This window comes from Sander lucioperca, chromosome 1 (assembly GCF_008315115.2).
Source record: "Sander lucioperca isolate FBNREF2018 chromosome 1, SLUC_FBN_1.2, whole genome shotgun sequence".
In the NCBI taxonomy this organism is placed as follows: Eukaryota; Metazoa; Chordata; class Actinopteri; order Perciformes; family Percidae; genus Sander; species Sander lucioperca.
The window spans coordinates 36824471-36849050 of record NC_050173.1 but is presented as its reverse complement, the minus strand read 5'-3'; the positions used below and the strand labels follow the sequence as shown (position 1 = coordinate 36849050).

The 24580-nt window shown below is 40.3% G+C and overlaps 1 protein-coding gene across 4 annotated transcripts in view; it reads right to left on the bottom strand.

Annotated features, from left to right (window-relative positions):
- The window catches only part of frmpd3 (FERM and PDZ domain containing 3), a 95492-nt gene extending 71265 nt beyond the window's left edge, over positions 1–24227 (bottom strand). For all 4 annotated transcript variants that reach the window (XM_036003498.1, XM_036003509.1, XM_031319394.2 and 1 more), the window contains exon 1: positions 23718–24227. The gene's annotated coding sequence lies outside the window, so the exon portion shown is untranslated. The remainder of the gene's footprint in view (positions 1–23717) is intronic.
- Positions 24228–24580: the final 353 nt, after the last annotated feature.

Genomic DNA, 24580 nt, shown 5'->3' with positions numbered 1-24580 from the left:
GGAGGCAGCTGCTGACGTCATCCACACCACTGTCTCACAACTTCAGACGCAACAGCCCAATGCCTTCATGGTTATCACTGGGGATTTTAATCATGTTTCACTGGATATATCCCTCCCGGACTTTCATCAATATGTTAACTGCCCCACAAGAGACCATAAAACTCTGGACCTCCTGTATGCTAATGCCAAGGATGCATACGGTGCCACTGCCCTTCCCCCCCTTGGCAAATCAGATCACAACCTTGTCTTGCTGTCTCCTGAGCAGTGTTGGGAACGTTACTTTAAAAAAGTAATTAGTTATAGTTACTCACTACTTGTTCCAAAAAGTAACTGAGTTAGTAACTGAATTACTCTATGATAAAAGTAACTCGTTACCAGGGAAATTAACTATTTGAGTTACTGTTAAAAAAAAAAAAAAAGTTGCTCAAAGAATTTGGATTTTTTTGAGCAGTTTTTTTGTTGTGAGGCAAAAAGCTCTAGCTTTTGCTGCTTGGAGGACTTTGCTCCGAGTCCTTCTTTGCTAGTGGATGGCGAGCTATCATCTGTGGTGGAGGTATCAGTGTTTTTGGCCACTAGCTTTGTAGATGCTTGTGTCGTTGTGAGATGCTTCATTAAATTAGAGTTGTTTACAACGGATGTCGACAAAGTCTTCGCTCCTGGACATAATGTACACATTACATGCACGTTCTTGCCTTTGACCACAATGAATTTGAAGTAGTGCTTATATCTCTACCTTGAAAATGCCAACTTTTCATCGGATTGCTCCTGACTCGCCATCTCTGCTCCTTCATCGAATCTCTGTTTAGCTGTTGTGTGTGTGTGTGTGTGGTGCGTGCTGGCATGTGTGTAAAAACACTGGCTCTGATTGGCTACCATGAAACATGACTCTGCCTTAGCCAATCATAATCGCTTACCTCGTTATTAACCCACCTCCTAACTAGTTGTGAGCCAGGGGTGCGTTCGGATTACACAGTTTATTCAATCAATGCATAGTAACGCACCGCATTTAACGTCCAGTAATGTTAACGGCGTTGTAACGACGGGAAAAGTAATTCGTTAGATTACCCTGTAACTGAAAAAATAACGTTGTTACCTAACGCCGTTCTTTTAAACGGCGTTATTCCAAACACTGCTCCTGAGTATGTTCCTCTTGTACAGGAGGTGGACTCAGGAGGCTGAGGAGGCACTGCAGGACTGTTTTGAGTCTACAGACTGGGACGTGCTTTGTGAACCACATGGGGAGGACATCAATAATATGACAGACTGCATCACAGAATACATCAAATTCTGTGAGAACATCACCATGCCCTCCCGGACTGTACGTTGCCTTCCCACTCACAAGCCGTGGATCACCAGTGACCTTAAAGTTCTTCTGAATGAGAAGAAGAAAGCTTTCAGGTCATGGGACAGACAGGAGCTGAGGGGAGTACAGCACAAGGTACGGGATAAACTGAGGGAATGTAAAAACTCCTACAGGAGGAAGCTGGAGGCCAGTCTACAGGAGAACAATATGAGGGAGGTGTGGACAGGGATGAAAGAGATCACCAGGTGTGGGGGTAGAAGAAGACCAACACCAGGCAGCCATGAGAGAGCAAACGAGCTAAACTGTTACTTTAACAGGTTTAGCTCACAGCCATCCCCTGCCTCTTCTACCACTCCACCAACCCCCCACACTCCCTCTCTTGTTCCCACACCTCCCCCCTCACGCCCCTGTGGTCTGCCCACTCCCCCCACAACTACAGCACATCTCATCTCCCCCCACAGACACTTCAAGCACCCCCCCTGCTTTTCATTCACTCCTGGACAGGTGAGGAGACAGCTGGAGAGGTTTCTCCAGCGCAAGGCTGCCTGTGCCTTGCGCCAGTCAGCTGTCTGGTGTTCTCCAGTATGTCTTCAACCTGAGCCTGAGCCTGCAGAGGGTGCCGCTGCTGTGGAAGACGTCCTGCCTTGTCCCGGTCCCTAAGAAGTCGACTCCATCTGGCCTCAAGGACTACCGCCCAGTGGCTCTCACATCCCATGTGATGAAGGTGCTGGAGAGGCTGGTCTTGGCCCACCTGAGGCCGCAGGAGAGATCTTCTCTGGACCCTCTACAGTTTGCCTACCAGCCTCGTCTGGTAGTGGACGATGCTGTCATCTATCTTCTGCAGCGAGCTCATTTGCACCTGGATGGCGGTGGCAGCACTGTGAGAATCACATTTTTCGATTTCTCCAGTGTATTCAATACCTGGGTGTCAACATCGACAACAGGCTGAACTGGAAAATCAACAGCACTGCTGTTTACAAGAAGGGGATAAGCAGACTCTATTTCCTGAGGAAGCTGAGATCCTTCAACGTGTGCAGCAGAATGTTGGAGATGTTCTACCAGTCTGTTGTGGCCAGCGCTCTGTTCTCCTCCGCCATCTGCTGGGGCAGCAGCATCGGAGCCAGCGACACAAACAGGCTGAACAAACTGATCAGGAAGGCTGGCTCCGTTATTGGCTGCAAACAGGACACTTTTGAAGCTGTGGTGGAGAGGAGGTCACTGAACAAACTGTTATCTATCATGGATAACCCCGACCACCCTCTCCACCCCACACTGGTCCAACAGAGGAGCACCTTCTCTAAGAGGCTCCCACAGCTTCGATGTCGCACGGACCGCTACAGGAAATCATTCCTACCACAGGCAATTAAACTTTTTAACACTTCATCACTGAGTGTGAGATAAGACTCATATACATCACAACTGCACTGAATGCACCTTGCACAACCTTGCACAATAGGTTTATCTACATCCTATCATTACTAGTGAAACAGTTGTACATTTTTACTCCCCAACTTGCACATTAAGTTTATCTATATCTAGTCTATTTATATCTATTGAAACAGTTGTACATTTTATTTCCAAATTGTATATATTTCAAAAATATTGCTTGTGTAATATTCTATTATTATTTAATGTATATTGTTTTTCTATTATTTAATGTTTACTCTGTATGTGTCTGATATTTTTGCTGCTGCAACACCGTTATTTCCCATTTTTTTTGGGATCAATAAAAATCTGTCTATCTATCTATCTATCTATCTTATTTTGCTGTGGAGTTAAATGATGTCGGGCATTTTTTCCTCTTTGAGTTGAAGTTTGTTCAACTTGAGGCGTTCAGGGCACTCCTGTTAAAATACGTGAGGCGCTACACAAAAGCAGCGAGCAAAATGTTTCATTCATTGAAAACATTTACAAAAAGCTGCCACAGGCTGCTTAAACACGCTCTGTCTGATCGGGCCTGAATCTGCTGAAAATAAAGGCAGTTTTTGCTGATATTTTTCTTTCTTTCATATATGCCACAGAACAGAATCAAGTTTCAATAAGCACATGTTAAATCAAAATCAGAGTTAGAATTTAAGAAATTCCCAACAGAAAGGTAACATGGCAGAGTCCCTGTTTCTCTATAACACTGATAAATCCCTGGTCATCTTTATTTTGAGGCAATGGAGTCACAAAGTAAGTAGATGTAGACACAGTTAATGTAGATGAGGTACGATACAAGGGCTGTTACAACACTGTAATGAGAATGAAAAGCCTTCGCTTGCCATTTCAGGAAATTGTTCTCAATTCAAGGAGATGATGTATCCTCGCTGATAACTCTGAAGAGATCTTCATAATGCTGACGCACTGAGAGGACTTAATGACTCAAAGAGTGCTGCTCTCCATCTGAAATGAAACGTTTTTCACTGAGAAATCCTAACAATTAGGATAAGGGAAGAAAGAAGCCCATCGCTAAAGTTTTAAGATAACTTTTAATTCTGTGGCTTGCTGTGGCTTTCTTTGTCTGCGGCAATGGCGTAAGAGTCAGGTAATGTAACAGTGGTATAATTAGAAGATTAGCTCTGTTTGTTTGTGTTTAATGACTATTACCACAAACACGTTTCTCCTCATCAGGTGGTGAAGCACAGTGTCTCTATGCCCTTGACTACAGAACATATTAAGTTGGAAAGCTGGATTTAATATTTATTAGTGAACAGCAGCTCAGGCTAGTGCTGTGGAGGAACACCTTTATAATGGTACAACATGGTCAAAAATATATTTTGCTCAGGTTTTGTAATCCATTTACCCTTTTCTTTAAGTTTAACCGATAAAATAAAGCCTGGATCTGTGCCGTCTTCTCTTGTTTTCACCTGTATAGTTCATACAGTTACAAACCATTGAACAAATCTATGATCTATAGTGCTGCCCCCAGGGGATGATGGGTAATATGCAAAACAGCTCAGCCTGCATTCAGCAGAAACCATAAATTTGCAGTGAGGAACTGGGAGGAGCTCTTGAGGGTTGTGATAGGAGAGGAGGTGGCTGTTCTCCATTATCCCTTTGCCTTCTCAGCATTCTTGTCACGCTTCTCTAACGTCATGCTTTACGTTGCACCATAAAACCAAGATCGTTAAAAAAAACCCTGCATTGGACCTCTAACGCTCACCTCTCCTTTGAATAGAATAGTGTACACTCACAAATTTCAAATCTTGACATACGCAGGGAGAAAATCAGTCAGATTGCAATGGCACACAAGGGATTCTGCTCTGCAGGAAATGTTGAAGGTTGAGGTGAACATTGATTAGTGGCAACAGAACAGGTCATGCCCCCACCCTGCATCAATACGTCAAAGTTGCCCTTTTCCTCTGTACAGTCCCAGCTGTGACTGCAAATCTCTGGCTGTCAAAGCTGTGTGATTTTCTGACTTTATCACATGGGGCAAATGGCTAAAATATAGACATCATGAAGTCTCAAGTACATCTCTTTCATGTATGTCAAAAATACATTGTGTGATGTGTCAGATATTTATTTATTTATCAATTATTATTATGATATTAATTTGTAATATTACATGCAAGGTGTTAGTATTTACTGTACTGCAAGTGTATGTTTCGGTATGCTACTGTAAAATGTACACAACATTGATACTTAAATCGGACATGAAAAAATGTAAACATGACTAAACAGCAATTAATGTGTCTTTATACAGTATGTGGTCATACATGGACAATTATGAGATATATCAATGGTGAAAGAAGAACTCAGATTGTATTTGTACTTAAGTAAAAGTACAGAAGTATTGTCAGCTAAATGTATGTATTAAACTTAAGTACTCACCCACTGTGACTGATATACTATAATACATTACATAATTGATACTGATGCATCAATATGTAAGCAGCATTTTATTGTTGCAGCTGGCCAAGGAAACTCTACCTTTATACAGTCACCGGTAGCTGTTTAAGTGCAGTGTTTCCAAACCAGGGGTTGGGCCCCTCGAAAGGGTCGCAACATAAACCTGAGGGGTCGTGAGATGAGTAAAGGGAGAGAAGAGAAGAAAAAGCAAAGTTCTGATACTGTTGAAATGTTTCTTTTAGTGTAGTCTGGATCATAGGTTGTACATTGGCAGGATAATGTTTACGGCATTTACTATCTAACTGGGGTGTTTCGGGGCCAATTGGTGGGGGACTGGATATCCAACTCTGCCTAAAGTAAATTAGATGTCCAGATTGTTTTTTTAATTTCCATGAAAAGACACAATCTCATATAATATATCCCTTGCATCTTGACATCCACATTATAGATATGAGAATTAGCCAGAAAACTCTATTTTCAATTTGTCTTCAAGCACTGCTTATAGTTTCAAAGAACATTGTACAGTGTATTTTCTTTGGGAGAATGGCTTAGTTTTAAGGGAAAACAGTACATTCTCAGGTAAATACAGTAGGTTTTCTTCCCACAAAAAGATTTTCTGTTCTCACTGCATTTCCTTCACAGTTTATTTAGCCTTGCAGCCTCCTTCGAGAGCCCAAACCTTAAGTGCTTAGTCACATTAGGCTACCTCCTCCATTCATCACTGTGTGCATGGCAGCTAGTTCGTCAGCTGGAGCCTGAATATTTTTTTTTAAACCCTCACCTTTTCCCCCTCAAGTTATCAGAAAAGGGGCTCTCACTCACAGAAGCACAGTAGATGCCAGTCAATGAATGCTGAATGCTGAACTCTGTGTGTGTGTGTGTGTGTGTGTGTGTGTTTAATCTTTTAATACTAGCGTTACTTCAGAGACAACTGGGCCTGGTCTCTTTTGTAGGATGCAGTCACATACTTGCCCTTGCCTTTGGTAATCACCAGGGGTCTCATTTATGAACGTGGTATACGCACCAAACGGGGCTAAAAATGTGCATACGCCACTTCCCACGCAAAGGTTGTGATATTATAAAAAAACAAACTTGACGGGAGAATGTGCGGTCCTCCACGCAAACTCTGACACATTTTGGAGACAATGGGTATTGGTGACCCAGATGGTGAGGTGGTGAGCTGAAGTCTGATTGCAGAAAGTAAATGTGGGAATAACGCAAGGGTGTAACTTTGGGTTCAGCATTGGGGGGTTGAGATCTCCACCCAGGGCTGTAGTCTAATTATATATATATATATATATATATATATATAATTTTTTTTCCTGGCTCAAAATGGGCCTTTTTGGGGGAACATGTAAAAGTGTGGGGTAGGACATTTTCAGTGTCAAACACTTCATTTTCTGCATTCTGATCAACTTTTTTGCCGGCTCAGCCATGACGATAGTGTTAAAAACTCCATCGCTACCTTGTTAGCCGGTTCCTGAATGGGTGTATGTGTGCAGTGCCGTGAAGCAATTCGTTACGTCGCGAGACCTGATATCACGTAATACTTCCTGACGCTGAGGCCGCCGCCTCGCCGGCCGATAGTTGCAAAGGTGGTTTTTCCGCTCACAGGCGCTAGGGGGAAGCGAGACGACCACCATTCAACTCGAAAAAAGCCATATAACCATTCCAATGACTCCGAAGCTGTTCAGTTAATGTAAATTAAGCTAAAAAAACTGCATAGTTCCCCTTTAAATTTTATCATATAGGTCTGGTATATCGAAGCTGTCCCTGAGTGCCGTAATGCCTGCCGTTTTGGACGGTATTATTAGTCAGTTAGTCTATAGATCAGGTTTCTGTACACTGTGCGAGAACAGGCCGAAATAATAATTCAATTTGCAGCAATTTCTAGGGGCTGAGAAGTTTTTTGCTTTTTCCCCGCCAGTTGTCATGATTCGGCGTAACGACTTTGACTATGATAATTATGTATGTAATAATGTGCGCTGCATTGTCCCTGACAAATAAACTAATAAAAAAAAAAAAAAAAAAAAAAAAAAAAGAACAACTGCCAAGGTCATTAACACACTGATCAGAATTCATGAGGTGCTTTGCATTGACTATTTATGGTTAAAAATGGGCGTGTACAGGGCGGGATAAGAGGCTGATTCACGTACACACACTTGTGGTTAATCTGTGATTTATAAAGGGAACATTGCTTACATATGTGCGTATGCACGGTTTTATAAATCAGGTTTTTTTTGCCGTACGCCATTTTTGGCTTTTGGGCGTAAGTACACTTTTAGTAAGGATCCTACGCACAGTTTTATAAATGAGAGCCCTGCTCAGGTCCTCCTCTCCCAGCTGCTGGGGATGATTTAGGTAAGAAGGTGGAGATTGAATGTGGCTCTGAAGTTTCTGCTTTTCAAAAACAGCCTTTACTCTGCCAGCTGCCGTATCCCCCACTCTTTTATCTCAGTGGGCTTTGAAACTCACGGCAAAAACAAGGCAAATAAGTTGGTTCGTCTGATTTACTTCCCCACCAACTTCAAACAGCCACTGTGGTAGATATAAAAATAGAAACTGTCATAAATGCATTAATCATTTATCTCTGTGTGACTCCAATCAGCTGGGTCTCGACTGTACTGCGCACAAAGTGTTCCCCAGGTACGGGCTGTAGAGGGAGCATAATCACAGGAGATAGCTTTGTTCTCACAGCCATGTTCTATGCTGAGATCGATATCTGAAGAGGAACATCTGTCTGTTTGAAGCCGTAAGCTTTTGTCATACCAGAATCCTGCATCCGGCTCAGAAAGCCCTTAACACACACACAAACACACGCACGCACACACACACACACACACACACACACACACACACACACACACACAGAAACACAGGGAATGTATGTCAGATGCTGTGACAAAAGACTACTAGAGGAGCAGAATTCAAAGTAATCACAAAGCCTTTTCAGAAAAGCTCAAAGTGTTCCCTCTGGATAGAAAGTATGCTTGTTATCTGCGCCTGCATCATAAATTACGTTTTGGACTTTTTGCAAGCTGCTGTGAAATTTTGTTTGTATTTTTGAGAATATACTCAAGTCTTCATCCACATACTTATGTTCACAAAGCAAGCAAATCTCTGGCAGAGGGGCAAGCCTGCAGGAAGGTATTATGTATAATGTGCTGTCTGTGACGCGCTGCTCAGCTCCAGGGCTGCTGCAGGGGCCCAGGTTGATTTACTGTCTGCCAGACTGATGAGCCTGAGAGGCAGGCAGTTATTGGCCTCGGCCACACTACCCAGGTGTGTGAGAGATTACAGCCTTTAGCTGGGAGCAGCACCTTTGCCCAGTGAGACGTTTGGCAAAAGAGAGACTGGCAACATTTTCTGTTGGAGCCTCACATTGCCAGAAAGATATATGAAGTCATCAACTGCCGCCAACCAGTCTGGATAGAGAGGCATTTTACATCTGAGTATTCTGAAATAATGGGAATATGTGTAGTGAGTGATGGAAATGCAGCATATGTCTGGCATTCGGTAGATTGCATACAAAAACTGCCAATATCATGCAATTAACAAGATATGCCAGTACCACATTTTGGACGAGAAATTAATATATTCTGTCACGCTCCATCGTCAACTTGTTTCATGACTGCTTCTGAATGTGAAATATGCCTGTTTAAATCCGAGCCATTTTAAATAACTATCCATAATATCACAACAGCAGATGGACAGTCAGAGCTATATTTAGGCAGTGGCTATTTACAGAGCTGCCCTCTCACGATTACACCAAGTTTTTTAGAGAATTGTCAGGATGTTGTTCAGATTCCAAACCTCCCCTAACACCACCGGCCAGCCAGTCTTCTTAAACTTTATCCTCATTGTCCCCAAGGGGAAATTAATCATACACACACACACACACACACACACACACACACACACAGAATTGAACATAAAATACAATAACATACATAAAACCAAAGAGGTTAAAACTCCAGCAACACTCTTAGTATAAAGAACAACACGTTTCGGCTTGTAGCCTTCATCAGGGGTCACAAGCCACAAGAGCTTCCCTCACGATTAATGACTTTTCCCAGTTGTCACGGAAGTGTTATAATTGAACTGATATGAACCGAAAGCTCCAGAACAGCTACTAAATGGACCTTGTGTTGAGATCACTGCTGTTTTCAGGGTCAGTAATGCTTTTTAAACTTCAGCTTTTAAGCCAACATGGACACAAAGTCCTTAAAATAGTCAGAAAGAAAATGGAAATCTGAAAGTCTGTGACAATGGGCAAACTCCATCTACTGATGAAGATCATGTGTTATGATTGAAAGATCCAGCACAACTACATGGACAACAAATGGAGCTCATTCTGAGATTGAGCGGTATGTTTGACTTAATGACAAAGATCAGATTTTGAGAAATGAATGAACAAAATGAACCATCAATATCTGATTGGTGGATCACAACATTTAAACCAAATTCTACCAGTCAAGTTTTTAACAGATCCTGCCAACAGACACAGAACAACTCAGAGACAAACTGGGGCGACATTAACGTATTCTCCTTGTAAATTAGCTGGTGGAGGCAATAAACATATACAAACAATATAATCAGATATTGACTGAACTGCAGGCTGTGACAAAGATGACAAACTAACACTTTATATGTCAGGAAGCTTTACTATACCAGACATGTTCAGCGTGGAGAGGCTTACAGTGACTAATGCTAGGGCAAAGGCATTTTCACCTTCAGTAGTCTGGATTAAAGGCATATTCATGAATAATTTCCATTTGTAATCCTTTAAAGAAGGGCTCTATAGCAACATATAGTATGTTATGCTACTGCAACTCACATAGACTCTTTTTGGCTTCATTCCCTGTCAATATTCATAATTAATCCCATTATGTTTCCCGGAAAAAAAGACAAAAACCTGTGGATCAGCAGCTGTGATTGTACACCACTGCTGGATGAAACAGCTTGAGCCAAAATTAGACGGAGCATCTTTCTGTGTGCTGTTGCAGCAAACTCTGAAAACCGATTACAGTTTACTCATTCAAATCAAGGCTTGATACATACGTATCCCAACAAGCTTTTGCATGAATGTTTTCTCATTTGGACTTTTCGCCTTTCATTAGTAATTGCATTATTCATGTTGTATATTTGTTGTGCTGGTGTTGTCAGCGTATTTGTAAGGAAGACATGCACTCTGAAATATGATTTACAGAGCTACTGTATTCCCAAAAGGAATGACAGGCCATTAGCAAAGGATTTATCTGAATCCAGACTTTTCAGCTCAGAGATTGTCGCTGAATGAGAATATGCTGGGCAAAGCACAATTTATCACTGTTCTGCTCCTCACAGAAAGATACTTCATCATCAATACTGAGATTATAAGCAAGCATGTTCTTTGCTGCATTTCTGCTGCTTCTTTTGTTTGTACTCCGTTTGAAAACAGATTCAGACCTGCAGCACAATGTTTCAGTAACACATCTGTGATGCAGTTCGTTTCAGTCAGGGAAGACTCATGGTGACTTTTAATCATGGCTGCGGTGTCCTGGCAGGTGGTCTAAGTGCCCTTCATTACAGGCCGATCCTTCTCCAGAGAATATACTCCACTGCTGCTGGAGACCGGGTCGCCCACATTACCTGCAGACCATTAATTAACCATACAAGAGCTTTATCTCAGCAGTGGCCCTCTGGCTGCGCAAAGCACTATCAGTTAGAGGCTGTAAAGTTTCTAGGAAAGATCAATGGCGATACTGTTTTTATATATCAACCTAAAAGACATCCAACTGGGCAGTTACCATCAGCTAATGCCAGGAGGGAGAAGGTATCAAAGGACCATAACCCTAATTCCTGCATGACTCATTCTGTGTCTCGGTGTGTGTGTGTGTGTGTGTGTGTGTGTGTGTGTGTGTGGGTGTGTGTGTGTGTGTGTGTGTGTTGCTGGTAAATTCACTGTACATTATGTGAGGCCAAAATTTCTCTCAACAATTGTAAGATAAGGAAAAAGCTACAATGTGAGGACAGTTTTGTTGAACACCTTCACAAAGTTTTTGGTCATTTCGGGGCCGGTCCAGGGCTGGGGTTACAGATGAGGTTAATACTACACGACCATTAATTATTACTAGTATTAACTTTTAGTAGCTATTAGATTAAAGGTATTCGACCATCTGTAGCGCTATGGAGCAGTGTGGCAGAAAGGGCAGGCAATGTAAACATAGATTTAAAGGATAGATGCAAAAAATGTTTAAGTCTGTGTTAAGCCAATAGCGACAATAGTGATTTTGTGGAATGCACTGGGGGGAAGGAATCAAACTGAGTAAAAATATAAAACAAAAATATTTTTTGCGAGGTACAGAAATGAGGAAAGGGAATGTAAAGCACGTTAATGGTGATATTGTTGTTACTGGTTTTCTTTTTTCTTTTTCAGATTCTTGATTTGGTAGTGTTGTTGATATAGTGGTTTAGTTGTGGGACTGGACGCTGGGGCGGAGAATTGGTTTATGTAATTGATTGACTATTGATGGATTGATTGATATAGAATAGGGGTATGACTAGATGAGTAGCCATTAAGAGATCTCTTCCTAATGTGCTTCCCATGTAAGTTATGAAGGACAAAATCCACAGTCATTTTCCAAAATGTATCTGTTAAAGAGCAACTTATTTTTGGAAGCATGTTAAAAAATAATCTCGTAATGGCCAGTATGAATGGGAGGATTGATTCCAGCAAACAAAACCTGCTTCAACATTCATATGGGCACCTGAATATTGTTGTAGGACTCATACACTCCTAAAGTATAACATTTCAAATTGAACAAAAACAGTGATTTTCATTGTTTATCGATTTGTTCCATATACACAGTAAATCCCTGTGACTCTATAATACTCCTGACACTAAACTTCTCCTGCCAGATTATCACTCTGCAATAATGTTGCATTGCACACAAAAATGTGCTTGTTATATGTGTTCTATTGGTTATGATTCATATTGATTTTTCTACAGCTTCCCACTCTGCTTTGCAACGTAATAATCCCTTTAATTAAACAGATAAGTGAGCAGTGCTTAATAATCTGTTTATAGGAATCTAACTGTATCAGATTGTTTTTTATAAAGTACCTTAGGGAACCTACTGCGATCCATAACGTATCCCATTACAATAAGTAGCAATTTGTGTGATACATAAATAGGAACTTTCACAAAATCGATAGATGGCAATCAAATCTTTTCTGCACATATCAAACACGTTACTTTATATGCAGTGCAATACCCGAGATATCCTGGCATGAATCTGGTATTGCATATGATACCATGCTCAAAGTTTTGAGGGAAGACATGAAGAGAACACTAAGGTTTTAAACTAAATCAGTCATTCATGCATGACATAGTGCTAATTACTTGAGGACATGTTCTGCAATGGTGGGAGGGGTGGAGGGTTATAAGCATTCAGTGAAGCCACTTCTTTATTTTCCTCAAAGAGTCTGAACCCATTACAAATTTAAATTAGGCTTCTCTGAAGAGAATGAATGTACCCCACAATGAATTTGTGTGTAGGCACATGTGTATGTGCATGAGGGGGGAAGAATCTGTCTTTCAGTAATAACTCCTCGTGGGCTGTTTTAGCTGTGCGTACTCATGCATGAGTGCGCACACACACACACACACACACACACACACACACACACACACACACACACACACACACACACACACATATACGTACAACCCCCGAAACAGTCTACCAGTCTACGGATAAATATAAACCCTCTCTGTGTGGTTTTCAAAACAATTCAGTTACACAAGTAAATTCAGTTTGAATCAGACAACCTGTCTGATTCAAACTGAATTTGTTGTGTTAAACTGCAAATCTGAGCTTTTTGTCAAAGTCTTAGCAAGTGTTTGTACATACGTAGATATGTTGTGTTGACAGCAGGATGTAGCAGGGCTTTGTGAAAAGAAAGCATCTTTAAGCAGGGGAATCACACACCGTCTGTCTTGACTAAGTTAGCAGAATATTAAATCCACATTCTCATCTGCTCTGCACCTTAATGTTAACCTACTGTACGTACTTCTTATGAATGTACAGCGGAAACATTGGGTCAGATAATATTTGGAAGCAAAGGATGACAGACACAAATACATAACATGGAAAGAAGGGGAATTACGTGATAAAATGACTCAAAGTCAATCTCCATATTTTCTCATAAAAATATGATTCTGGCATAGCACGCGTATGGACATATATAGCATTAACACGTGTGTGAATGTCATTTTTATGACCTAACATAGAAGCATACATTTGGGTGAATGTTTCAAGTCTTATGCTCTCTCTCTACTCTTTATAGCTGTAAATGACGTATATATTAGGTAGAAAATGGGGATCATCTGTAAAGTGTACTTTTTAAACTTGTTTTGCTCTTACATGTCCATTGGCTTTATGCTGCTAGTTTTATAGCCAGAACTTTGCTAATGGTCTGGTGCGGTGGTTAAGACTGAGCCTCAAACCTGACAGTTTTGTAACTCAATATGTGAGTAATTTTTTAGTAACATTTTTAAATAACTGTATTAAAGGCAAAGTCAATTTAAACATGTTTTTGGGCAATGATGTAAAACACACACACACACACACACACACACACACACACATGCCTATAAACACTGACAATATGTCAAGGTGTTTCATTCTTACACCTTTGAAGTAAAGCCCTGCGTTATAAGGAAAGGTTTTATCTTTGCACTGCTTCAGGGAGGGAGCAGCACACACATCAAAGAACATCAGATCCCTTCCCAAATCTCCACAGAAACACAGTAGCAGACTATTAGGATGAATCCTCAGACTTATTTACTCCAACAAATCATATGCACCAGGAGAGATTTCCTCAGTTTTCCCTCTCATTAACTGCTTTCTTTGGAAACAACTGTTCTCTGACAGCAGTAGACAGAATGTTTCAGAGTAGCGCTCTGTTTAGTGATCATCTTTGCTTTTATGTTTTATTTATTCAAGTTTAGAATACATATTTAGTCAGTAATGCACTAAAAATGCTGAACGCACACATTTAAATAATTCCTGCTCGTCTCATTGTATAGCACTTACAATCAGTATAATTGTTTCATCAGTAAGCAACAATGTAGACAGAACACAGTGAACCACAGTGAAGTAAATTAATTTTAATTATTTCACTCTGAAACCAATTACAGCGATAGTAGAGTAAATCTAATTATTATAGATGCTGTTGCAATTTGTTTTATTTTCGAAGCCATGTTATTAAAGTGACAATGTCAAAGTAGGGACAGTTGAGTGAAATATTTCAGCATGTTATTTATATCAGTACAACCGATGTCAATACTGGTGTTTTTCTACTACACCCACCTGTTGTTAAATTCAGCCTTACTGTATGTTATGTTTATTAATGTGCCCCATAATGCTCTTTATCAGTTCAATATGTACAAAGAACAGACAGAGAAAGCCAGTCTATAGAATTGGAGCGCACTAGTGTTGTTGGGATCAAACCTGCCGAGTGGTTTATAGTGTAAAACAATTACTGTAAAAAACAAACACAATTGAAAACAATTCATCTTAAAGCATGGGATGTGCAGTCTGGCTGCAGTGTTGTTGAATAATATTCATACCTGGATCAGTAATGCAGTACGCTTAAGCTCCCATTAATCAATTGCAGATTTGCAATATAATTCAAAATCATGTGCTAACTTCTTTTTAAGCTATTTAGAAAATTGATGGTTCTCCTTAAATACCTCATATTATGGTCATTTTCAGGTTCATAATTGTATTTAGAGATTGTACCAGAATAGGTTTACATAGTTTAATTTTCAAAAAACACCATATTTTTGTTGTACTGCACATTGCTGCAGCTCCTCTTTTCACCCTGTGTGTTGAGCTCTCTGTTTTAGCTACAGAGTGAGGCATCTCACTTCTATTTAATCTTTGTTGGGAGTCGCACATGCGCAGTACCTAGGTAAGGACAACTAGCCAGTCAGAAGCAGAGTATGAGGGTGTGCCACGCTAGCAGCTAGGTGAGCATTATAACGTGTGTTACAAAGTGACGCAAAATGACGCGCGTTTATAACGGAAGTAAAGGCTGGACTACAACAGAGCTGTTTGGAGCAGTTTGTGAACAGTGTTTTCTGTTGAAGATGGTAAGTCCCTTTGGGGTGGACTTTGGGCTTTTTCACATTGTAAATCTATAATATGCACAAAATATATATAACACAATAAAGGAAATGGAAAAAGCCAAAAAGCATAATATGAGCACTTTAATTTATTTTTCATTTCCCCCAGTGGGCAGAGTGGTATGTTTTGTTTTCTTTCTCTTTCTTTTCTTTCTGCTTCTTGACTTTACTGATTGTCACATATTTGTATGGTAATCATGATGGACAATGTGCATCACTGCATAGAATATACTGTATGGTAGAGGATAACTAAGCAGTGTAGGTCCTCACATGTCTTGTTATACTATGTTTGTTATTGGTTATAGTTTGGAGAATAGCAAAGCGTGATACCTTGCTCAATTGTTCCGCACTAAAATCAATGAAATGCCATCATAGGATGAAAGAGTGTGTGAAAAAAATAAGATTGAGATGTTGTTCTGTTTGTACATAGTATCAGGTCTTTCTGTACATAAATGGTTCAATTTAGTGTATAAGCTCTGGGTTGTATTGTTAAATTTAGAACACTATCTGATGAAACTCCTCTGTTGATCTCCCCGCTTGTTGCTGTTTATATAACAGATACTGTATCTGTTTGATCTTCTGAGCACATATCTCTATCGTATGAACAACTCAAAGACATGCAGTCTTAAAGGATAGTTTAGAAACACAGTACCGTTCACGTATACAGGCGGACGCCATCTTGGGAAAACCGTCACGACCAGTCGATACCAGTTCGCATTACATGTAGGGACCCTCATTATGCTACTGTGGAAGTGTGGTGCTATTTTGAGCCTTGTTCGTGGTATAGAAATAGTGATTTCTTTTTACTTTAGCCGTGCCCCGACGACTAGCGTTATAAGCTAATTAGCGGTTTGCGATAAAACTGGTCACATTCGATTAGCATGAAAACATATCCCAGAGAACGGTCGACTCGGACACGTGTTATTAACCCCCAAGTTCATTTTGTGCTGGATTTGTCATTTTAAGCAACAAAACCAGACAGAAAATCTTTTGTTTTATCCGGACTTTATAAAAATGTATTAAAAGTGATGCCTTGTGAGTCACGCAGCGAGGCCACTGAAGGTTGTGATGTACAGAATGTTGAAAGAGCTGCACTCTTAGCTGATGTGGTGGTTCCACTTCACAGAGCTATATCTGGTTTAAGAGCGAAGCAGTTCAGTTTCTGACAGCTTGTTAGCAAATGGTCCACATTCACTGACGATCATTATTAGTGATTGTGTCCTCAGAGCTGCCACCTGTGAGATAATTAAAAAAATACCAGAAGAGGCTTCTTAAATCTTGAGCCATGTGAGGCAAGAGTGTTGTGTGTATTATGCATGACCGTGAAAAGCTGTTCATGCATTAATATTATTTTTTAAACCTCATCTCAAAATACTTGAAATCTGCTGTCAAAAGCTACTTTCTAACACTTCTAGTAGACTGTTTTCTCCTCTGCAGGAGAAAAATATAGATCATTAATCATCTCTTTTCTTGTCTCCGTCTGTTTCTCTGACTTGCATCAGACTCAAAGAATATATTGCTTCTTTTTTTTTTATCTTGATCAGATTTTTTTTCATTTTCTGCATATTATCTGAGGACAATTGGTTTTGCTTCTCTGTCCAATTTGTATCAGATATGTAATGAACATTGGATAATGGAGAAGATGTTGTAACAAAGACAGAAGTGGGGAAATATTACAGTTCTTTTGGTCAATCATAATGCTTAGATAAGATCCCGGTGCTGTTGCTTTTGGGTAAAAACCTTGTGTCTTCAAAATGCATCAACTAAGGATGATTTAAAAATGTAGTCAATGGATTTTATGGGTCAAAGACATGTGACATTTTCAATTAAACAACAGTGATACAAACAAACAAACAAAATGTTTGTTTTTTTTAAATGATGTGCAGTAAAAGCCCAACAATTGACTTTACTAGCTCCATTTAATATTTCAACAAGTAAAACCATGTAACCATTTAAGCTGCTAATATTAATATTGTTGTGCCATGTCCATGAGCTATTTTAACACTTAAACCTAATTTATTTATAAAGCGCTTTTCGTACAAAATTGCAACACAAGGTGCTTAACAATACAAGAAAATATAGCAATACAATAAACATACATTTTAAAAAGTTGATTAAGGTTAAGAGAATACTAAACTGAAAAGGTACGTTTTAAGATTCCTTTTAAAGGTATTTACAGATTGTGAGACTGTATGTATACTTCATGTAAACCAGATTTCAGGAAGACGACAAAGAGTAAGAAACAACATGACAGGACCAGAGAAGGAGAGAGGGTGGGTGAACGGGGTGAGAGAGAGTAAGAGAAATCCATTAAATTCTTTTGAAATATTAAGTAAATATATCTATCTGTTTTCAAATATGTTTCCCATTCCTTTGGTGAGAGACCATACTGTACTGAAAGATTTATTCATTCTGGATTTCCACGTGTGGACTACGAGAGAGACGCCTGATGGCTCTTCAGTTTAGTCTACCTCACTGATCTCCTCATGTCTCCTGCAGTAGCACCTTCTCTGCCCACCATTTCTCCCTCTGTGTGCACCTGGCTATTTTTCTAAAACTGTCCTCACCTGCAAAATAGAGTTTTTGTCACGGCACACAAATCTATAACACATTTAAAAAAATAAAAATTGTGTTTTTGCTGTTGACAAATGAACAGTGCTGAAAAGCAAATCTAATAGGATAATATTCTCAGAAGAAAGAGAGTCCGGGTGCTGGCTGAACCTGCAGAAAGCACTGCAGTCATCTGTTTTCTACTTGGCTGCAGACAGACCTGTACAGACACAGACTTGATGGGAGTTTTGTGATGCCTAATCATGAAACGCTATGGATATTTAGAAGCAGCCTTTGGAGCGCAACTGTGACAGAAAAGGGAGCATGGAACCACATTTAATAATGTAATAAGCTTCATGGCTCTTGGCAATATTTGTACTCTGTGAAACAATAGCAGTAATGATTGTGTTTTTACTTTGAGCATGTGTGTGTTTGTGTGTAAACCACATATGCGCAAAATTATAATTTTGTGTGTGTCTGTGAAAGAGAGACTGTAAATATTCTCCCCAAAGACTGCCCACATCTACAAAATGCTGCATGACCCCAGGCATTTTCAACTATGGCTGTTGCTCGACTACGGTATGGACATGAAGTCTCCATTTTTGGTTTAAAGGTGGAGAGAGATTTTGTTCCATAAGTGTTTTTGTAAATTCATTCAACTATTTCCCTCTCCGAAAGTTAAAGCGGGATGCTATATGTATAGCTCAAAATGAATACAACATCAGGGAAAGGTACATGGTGAGGAACAGTGTTCAGTTCAACTTTATTCCTTTGTGAAGAACCAAAGCTTCCTCATTTATTTGAAAAAGGCCATTCTGGGGTGCAAAATCAGAGGGCATTGGTAGATTACATTGTAACATGAAATATTTCTACTGTTTACCCTTAAAATGTTGACGAAATGATTACAGCTGTGACAACTTTGAGTTGAAAATACCTTTTTCAGATTATTCTAAACCGCTGTGCAATGTTTTGGTGTCTGTTGAGTCTTTACAGATCCTTTGATCAAACTGGACTTTGTGGATCATATTTTTTGTCTCACCAGTACCTGAATACAGGCTCTTAGCTTTGTGGGGCTGCACTTAGGCACAGCATTGCTTGGAGCTACATGCTAATGTCAGCATGCTACATGCTCACAATAACAATGCTAACATACTAATATTTAGAAGGTATACTGTTTACCATCTTCATCATCTTAGTTTAGTGTGTTAGCAATGCTAACATTAGCTAATCAGCACTACTGAGGCTCATTGTAGTCATCAACTATACTGTTGGTCAAAATAAGAAAATTACCTCATGGTGGTGCTAGATGAAAAGCAAGGGGATCCATTTATTACAATCCACCCTTAGGAGGACATCTGGATATTTTACAATCCTTCCACGTCTTCAAAGTGTGGTTTTATTTTTGCATTTTCTGCAAGTGTTTTATTTCCCCAGTTGATAGTTTGGGATTCTGGCCAAGTTAAGTAATGAGTTCACACTGCATTGCTCTTCTGCGGAGCACTAGCGTGATTCTCAGATATGCACTGACACAAAAGACCCATTAATATGCATGTTGTTACTCCTATATTTATTGCCTCAGTAACACTGACAGTTTATTACTGTGGTTGTTTAGTTTTTTTCTCATACGCGTGAGACCAGGCCTTTAGCTTGACCAGATTGGTCCTCGGATACAGCAGCAGAAACAGCTGGTTGTTAGGGGTGACCACAAGAGCAAGCGAGCAAGCACATTAGAGAGAGAGAGAGAGAGAGAGATTTGTTCTACAGTTTTCTGAGTGGCTACCCTTTTTGCTCATCATAGTATGTGCTGTGTTCTCTATCTACCTCTATCTAATGACTGATGTTTCTGTCTATTCTTTAGAAATACAAAAGGTTTCCATGGGAACTAAATAGATGTGTTGGATCAGTGGATTCAACCTTCAGTTGGCAGATTAGACATAGAAACAATTTTGAGTCTTATACTTTGAAAATCACTCATCACACTCAGTCTTATCCAACTGTACACATTTAACAAAATTCCCCAATCAGGGTTTTATCAGACGTGCCCACACTGGTTCAATACAGTACGACCATGCATATTAAAATGATAACTACAACAGTATGAACACTTACACAGAAATATATCATTGTTTACACATTTTACATATATACTCAATGTATATATTGTTTTAGAAAGAAACATTACGAATAAAGGATAATTCTGGTGTTATTTTGTCTTTTCAGTATCATTAACAAGTACTCTGAAGAGAACAAAATTCTACTAACAAGTATAGTCTGTGTAGCCAAAGCCTGTAGCTGCATGCCACTGAACACATGAACGATACCATTGCATTGATTGACACTTTCCTTCATTATGATGAACATAGTCAGTGTAGTTTATCCTGACATGATTCCACGGCTGCATTTTCTATCTCTGAAGCACAGCTTTCTACGTGCACTGGGATGTAGTTCCGTTTTACATTGCTTAAAGAAATAAACACTTCCTGTGCTCATTATTATTACTAGTGGTGTGACGAGACACTCAGCTCACGAGACGAGACAATACATAATTTTGGATTCACGAGAACGAGACGAGATTGTAACGCTATTTTAAAGTAAACTTCAGTGACATAATATGAAAAATAGTATTTTATTTAAACGAAAGTCAGAAAATGAAAAAGGAGCACTATGGTTTTGCCACAAACTCAAATGGCACTTCTCTCCTGTATAATTAACCTCTTCTGACCTAAGAACTGCGGCGTTTCCACCGGAAATCCAAAATGCTGCCACACAAACGATTTAAAATTGGCGGGTAGGGTCGGGTACCGTTCACATTTGTACCGGTAACAATACCTGTACCTGAAATTAGTAATAACAAAAAATGTATTTCAGTTGTAAAAATAATTCCAAACCTATTTATCCTATTTACTTAGAACATTTTGCTATTTATTTAAAACATTTTAAACACCACACAAAAATAAAACACCTCCCTCTCCCCTCCCAAACCCACTCCTACAAACTATTAAATCAAAAAATTATTAATTTCTTAATTGCTCTTCAATGTTTTATGTGTTTTTGTGTGTGCTATAGAAATAAGTTGCCTTGCCTTGCCCTACAACCTCCAGCCTGTCTCAGGTACCGAAATTTGGCACTGATTGATTTAATGTGAATTGGTCCTCGTCTGTACCGATGTAATTTGGTCGGTACCCAACCATAGGCGGGGGATCTTCTATGCTAATTTTGAGGTCAAAGCCAGACTCCCTCATGCTGGCTGCTGCTCTGCACTTGTGTACCGATATAGCAACGAGAAATATCGTCATGTTTTAATTTCGCGAGATCGATCTCGTCACACCTCCAATAATTACAGTAAGCTGGTGTCACCCAAATGCAAAGCTACATCAGACTGTGGTTGCACAGACACTACTCATTTGCAAGATCAATTCATTGGTGGTTTTGGTCTTTTCATGACATTTGATATATATATATATATATATATATATATATATATATATATATATAACATATGAAGAAAAAAAAGCCTCACACTTAAACTCCACATCATGTTTTAGATCCCGCAGAGGTTTAAAAGCTGGACATAAATCATTTAGACAAACAAGACTGATGATGGAGATCTGTGCTTAGTTTTAAAAATGAACTCCAGCGGGGGAAAGCAGTCGGTGTAAGTGTGTGCATTCATGCATATCTCTAAGAGTGTTCACGTGCATTGCAACAGAGCTATCAACTTGTGCTTAACTACCAGCGTAAAGACTGAAAGCATGTGTGTTGCTTCCATTCATTTAAATGCCCTCTACTGTAATTTGTGTGATCTGTAGGTTTTATCAAGTGCCAAGTCTGTTTTTATAATGTGCTTTTATGTGCCTCTGCAGAGTTGCCAGCCTGTTCCAACTGCCTCTCCCCACATGTGCAACAGACCTCACTACTTTGATACTGATTCGATTCTGAAAGCATATCCAGGCTTGGTATAGTCCTGTTATTCAGGATGTCTCAATGAGCCTTGTGCGAGTTTGGTATCCATTTGTGCACTTGGGCAAAAGCTGCACCTGAAGTTGTGTTAATTTGTCCTGCCCTACAACCTTGGGGCTGTTCTGCTCTCTCTAATGACTAAGCAGAAGTTGACAGAGAAGATAAAATAGCAGCTGCGTGTGAAAGTACAATGTATAGCAAGATCACAGAAATTATTGCAGGGCTGTAATGGGCTTTTGATTATATCTATATATTGTGAAAACTTGAAATACCAATAATTAAATGTAATTTCGCAAATGTTATCTGATATCTTTTCCTCTATATTCCAATGATGCCTGTGTGTACATTTACTGCCATTAAAACTCCCACAATCAACAATTTCTTTGCAAAAGAACACTCAGACATCCACCCCAATCAAATGCCAGCCTAACCAGTGTTGGGCTGAGTGACATCTAGATAGATTTTGCAGAATGGCTCTTAACCTCAACCACTAAATCAGCCACCATTCACTCTGAAACGCACTGTATAATGGAAAATATTGACATATTTTGGCATATGCTGAATGTACCGCCTCTAGAATAAGACATGGAATTGAAGAGAGTGCCTTCTCCTCGTCTGACTGCCGGCCTGCCTCGGTGGTCTTCCTGTCTAATTCCCTCCATTTGCACCTGTCCAGTGTCTCTTTAACTTACACAGCCACATGACCAGATCAGAGAAGCCTGGTCATCTAAGTAATGGCTTTCCTTCTGTTGATTCCTCCTGGGTCCATGGCCCTGCGTCCAGTGATGTATGCTCCATGCAACGGCACTGGACAGCTCATCTCTCTCAGCCACAGGCACCTCTGAATAAGCACATCCACCCTGGGCCAATCTCTGAAATGCACTTCTGCCCCTGTCATTGACATCCACCGAAGACGAAAAGCACTATAACCATTTAGAGGCAGAGGTTTTAAACTGACCTTTTCCCTTTTCTGCTGAAGCAGCCACAGGACTGTCTTAAGGCTGCGCCAACAGCATTACATTTTTATTAATATGATTGTCAATGTTCATTTTCATGAACCTCTAATAGCTCCAACATGTGTTTTCTCAGTGTGCAACTGTTCAGTCTAATTATGCAGCAAATCACAGATTCATTATCTGTCCCCAGGCTTCTACCCCAACTTCTACCCTGCTTGTTTTGGTGTAGCACCAAACACACACTCATGGGGTCTTCAGGCTCTCTGGCTACAGTAATCACCCTTTCTTTAAACTCCTCTATGGCATTTCTTCAACATCAGAAACCTCAGCTACCCTGACACACCATGAAATACAGCCTTTAGACTTTGGCCAAATATGGAGTGTGAGATGAATATATGAATCACAAATGAAGCAGTAAGGAAAAGCAAAACCAAATGGTCCCCCCCCCCCCCAAAAAAAAAAAAACAAACAGCAAAAGCCCACAGGATATGGCACTGCACTTACATAAATTATATGAAATGCCATGACTTTCACCCTCTTTCTCTCTGTCTGTCTCTATTTTCTTTTCTCTCTCCTGCTACCTCCCTGATGTACCCTCTTCAATCCCGCTGACATTCCCCAGACGTCTGATGGATATCGGTCCATGTCCTCCAGGAGACATATTTCATTATGATGCTGCCACAGTGCTCATCCACAGACCCATCTCCCTTCTAATCAATGACCATGCAGCACAGCAGCACAGCAGCAGGCATGAACAAACAAGACACACACAGCAAAACCTTTAAAATAATCGTAAATAATCAAACCATTAGATGAACGCAGATGAGTATCAAAGGAGCGAAGTAATCTATATCTCAGATGACACATAGATGATTCCCTCACATCTGCGCAGATCAATATAGATGGAAATCCAGCAGAAAAGCCCCAGCTGTCTTCTTACCTGCGTGTCTCTGTGGTAGTCCTCTCTGTGGCTGTGCTTTATGAAGACCCTTGGTCTACACAGCCATGCCCTCCTATATGGGCATGCATCTGTGGGGCAAATCAGAGGTCTGCTTTGTATCTGTCAGCATGGAGAAGAGGATGGATCAAGGATCAGAGAGTCCTCCCGGCTGGCAGCCCCCTCTAGTGCATCTCCTTGTGTCTCACGCTTTCCCGGGTCATTCCAGCCAGCCCCTCAGCAACCGCAGAGCCAGGGAGCGAGCGTTCAGGGGTGGGAGGTGCTTAGAGGACTGAAGCGGACATGGATTGCCGAGCAGAGCACCTCCTCCTCCTACATGTCTGACTGCAGCCAGTGGACATGCTACAGCTGGAGACTCGGTCCACCTACCGTTTTCTCCCTGTGCATGTATGTGAGTGCGTGTGCGCGTTTCTGTGTGTTTGCGCGTCAGAGCTGGCTCCGCTCTGTGTGTTTAAAACAGAGTCTCTTCCCAAACTGTTAATGCTGCCGATGGCTCCGAGATGCTGAGGCAGTGTGAGAGAGGAAGAGAGGGAGAGAGAGGGAGAGAGAGGGAGAGAGAGAGGGAGAGGGAGCTAGCTGCACAACATTAATTGTTATTTAATGCCTTTATATATTTGATGCGATTGTTGACATTTGCATTTTATTGTATATTTATTGCTAATCATCTACCAATGTTAATACTTTTGTAAATACTCTGTAGTGCTTTGGCAATATGGGTATCTGATCTGGCATGCCCTTAAAGCTGAGAGAGAAAGAGACAGAGAGAGATGTGTGTTGGAGCGGGGGAGACAGAATGGCAAGGGAGAGTATAGAAAAGGTTGTTTTCCTTCCTGCTATCGGTATCA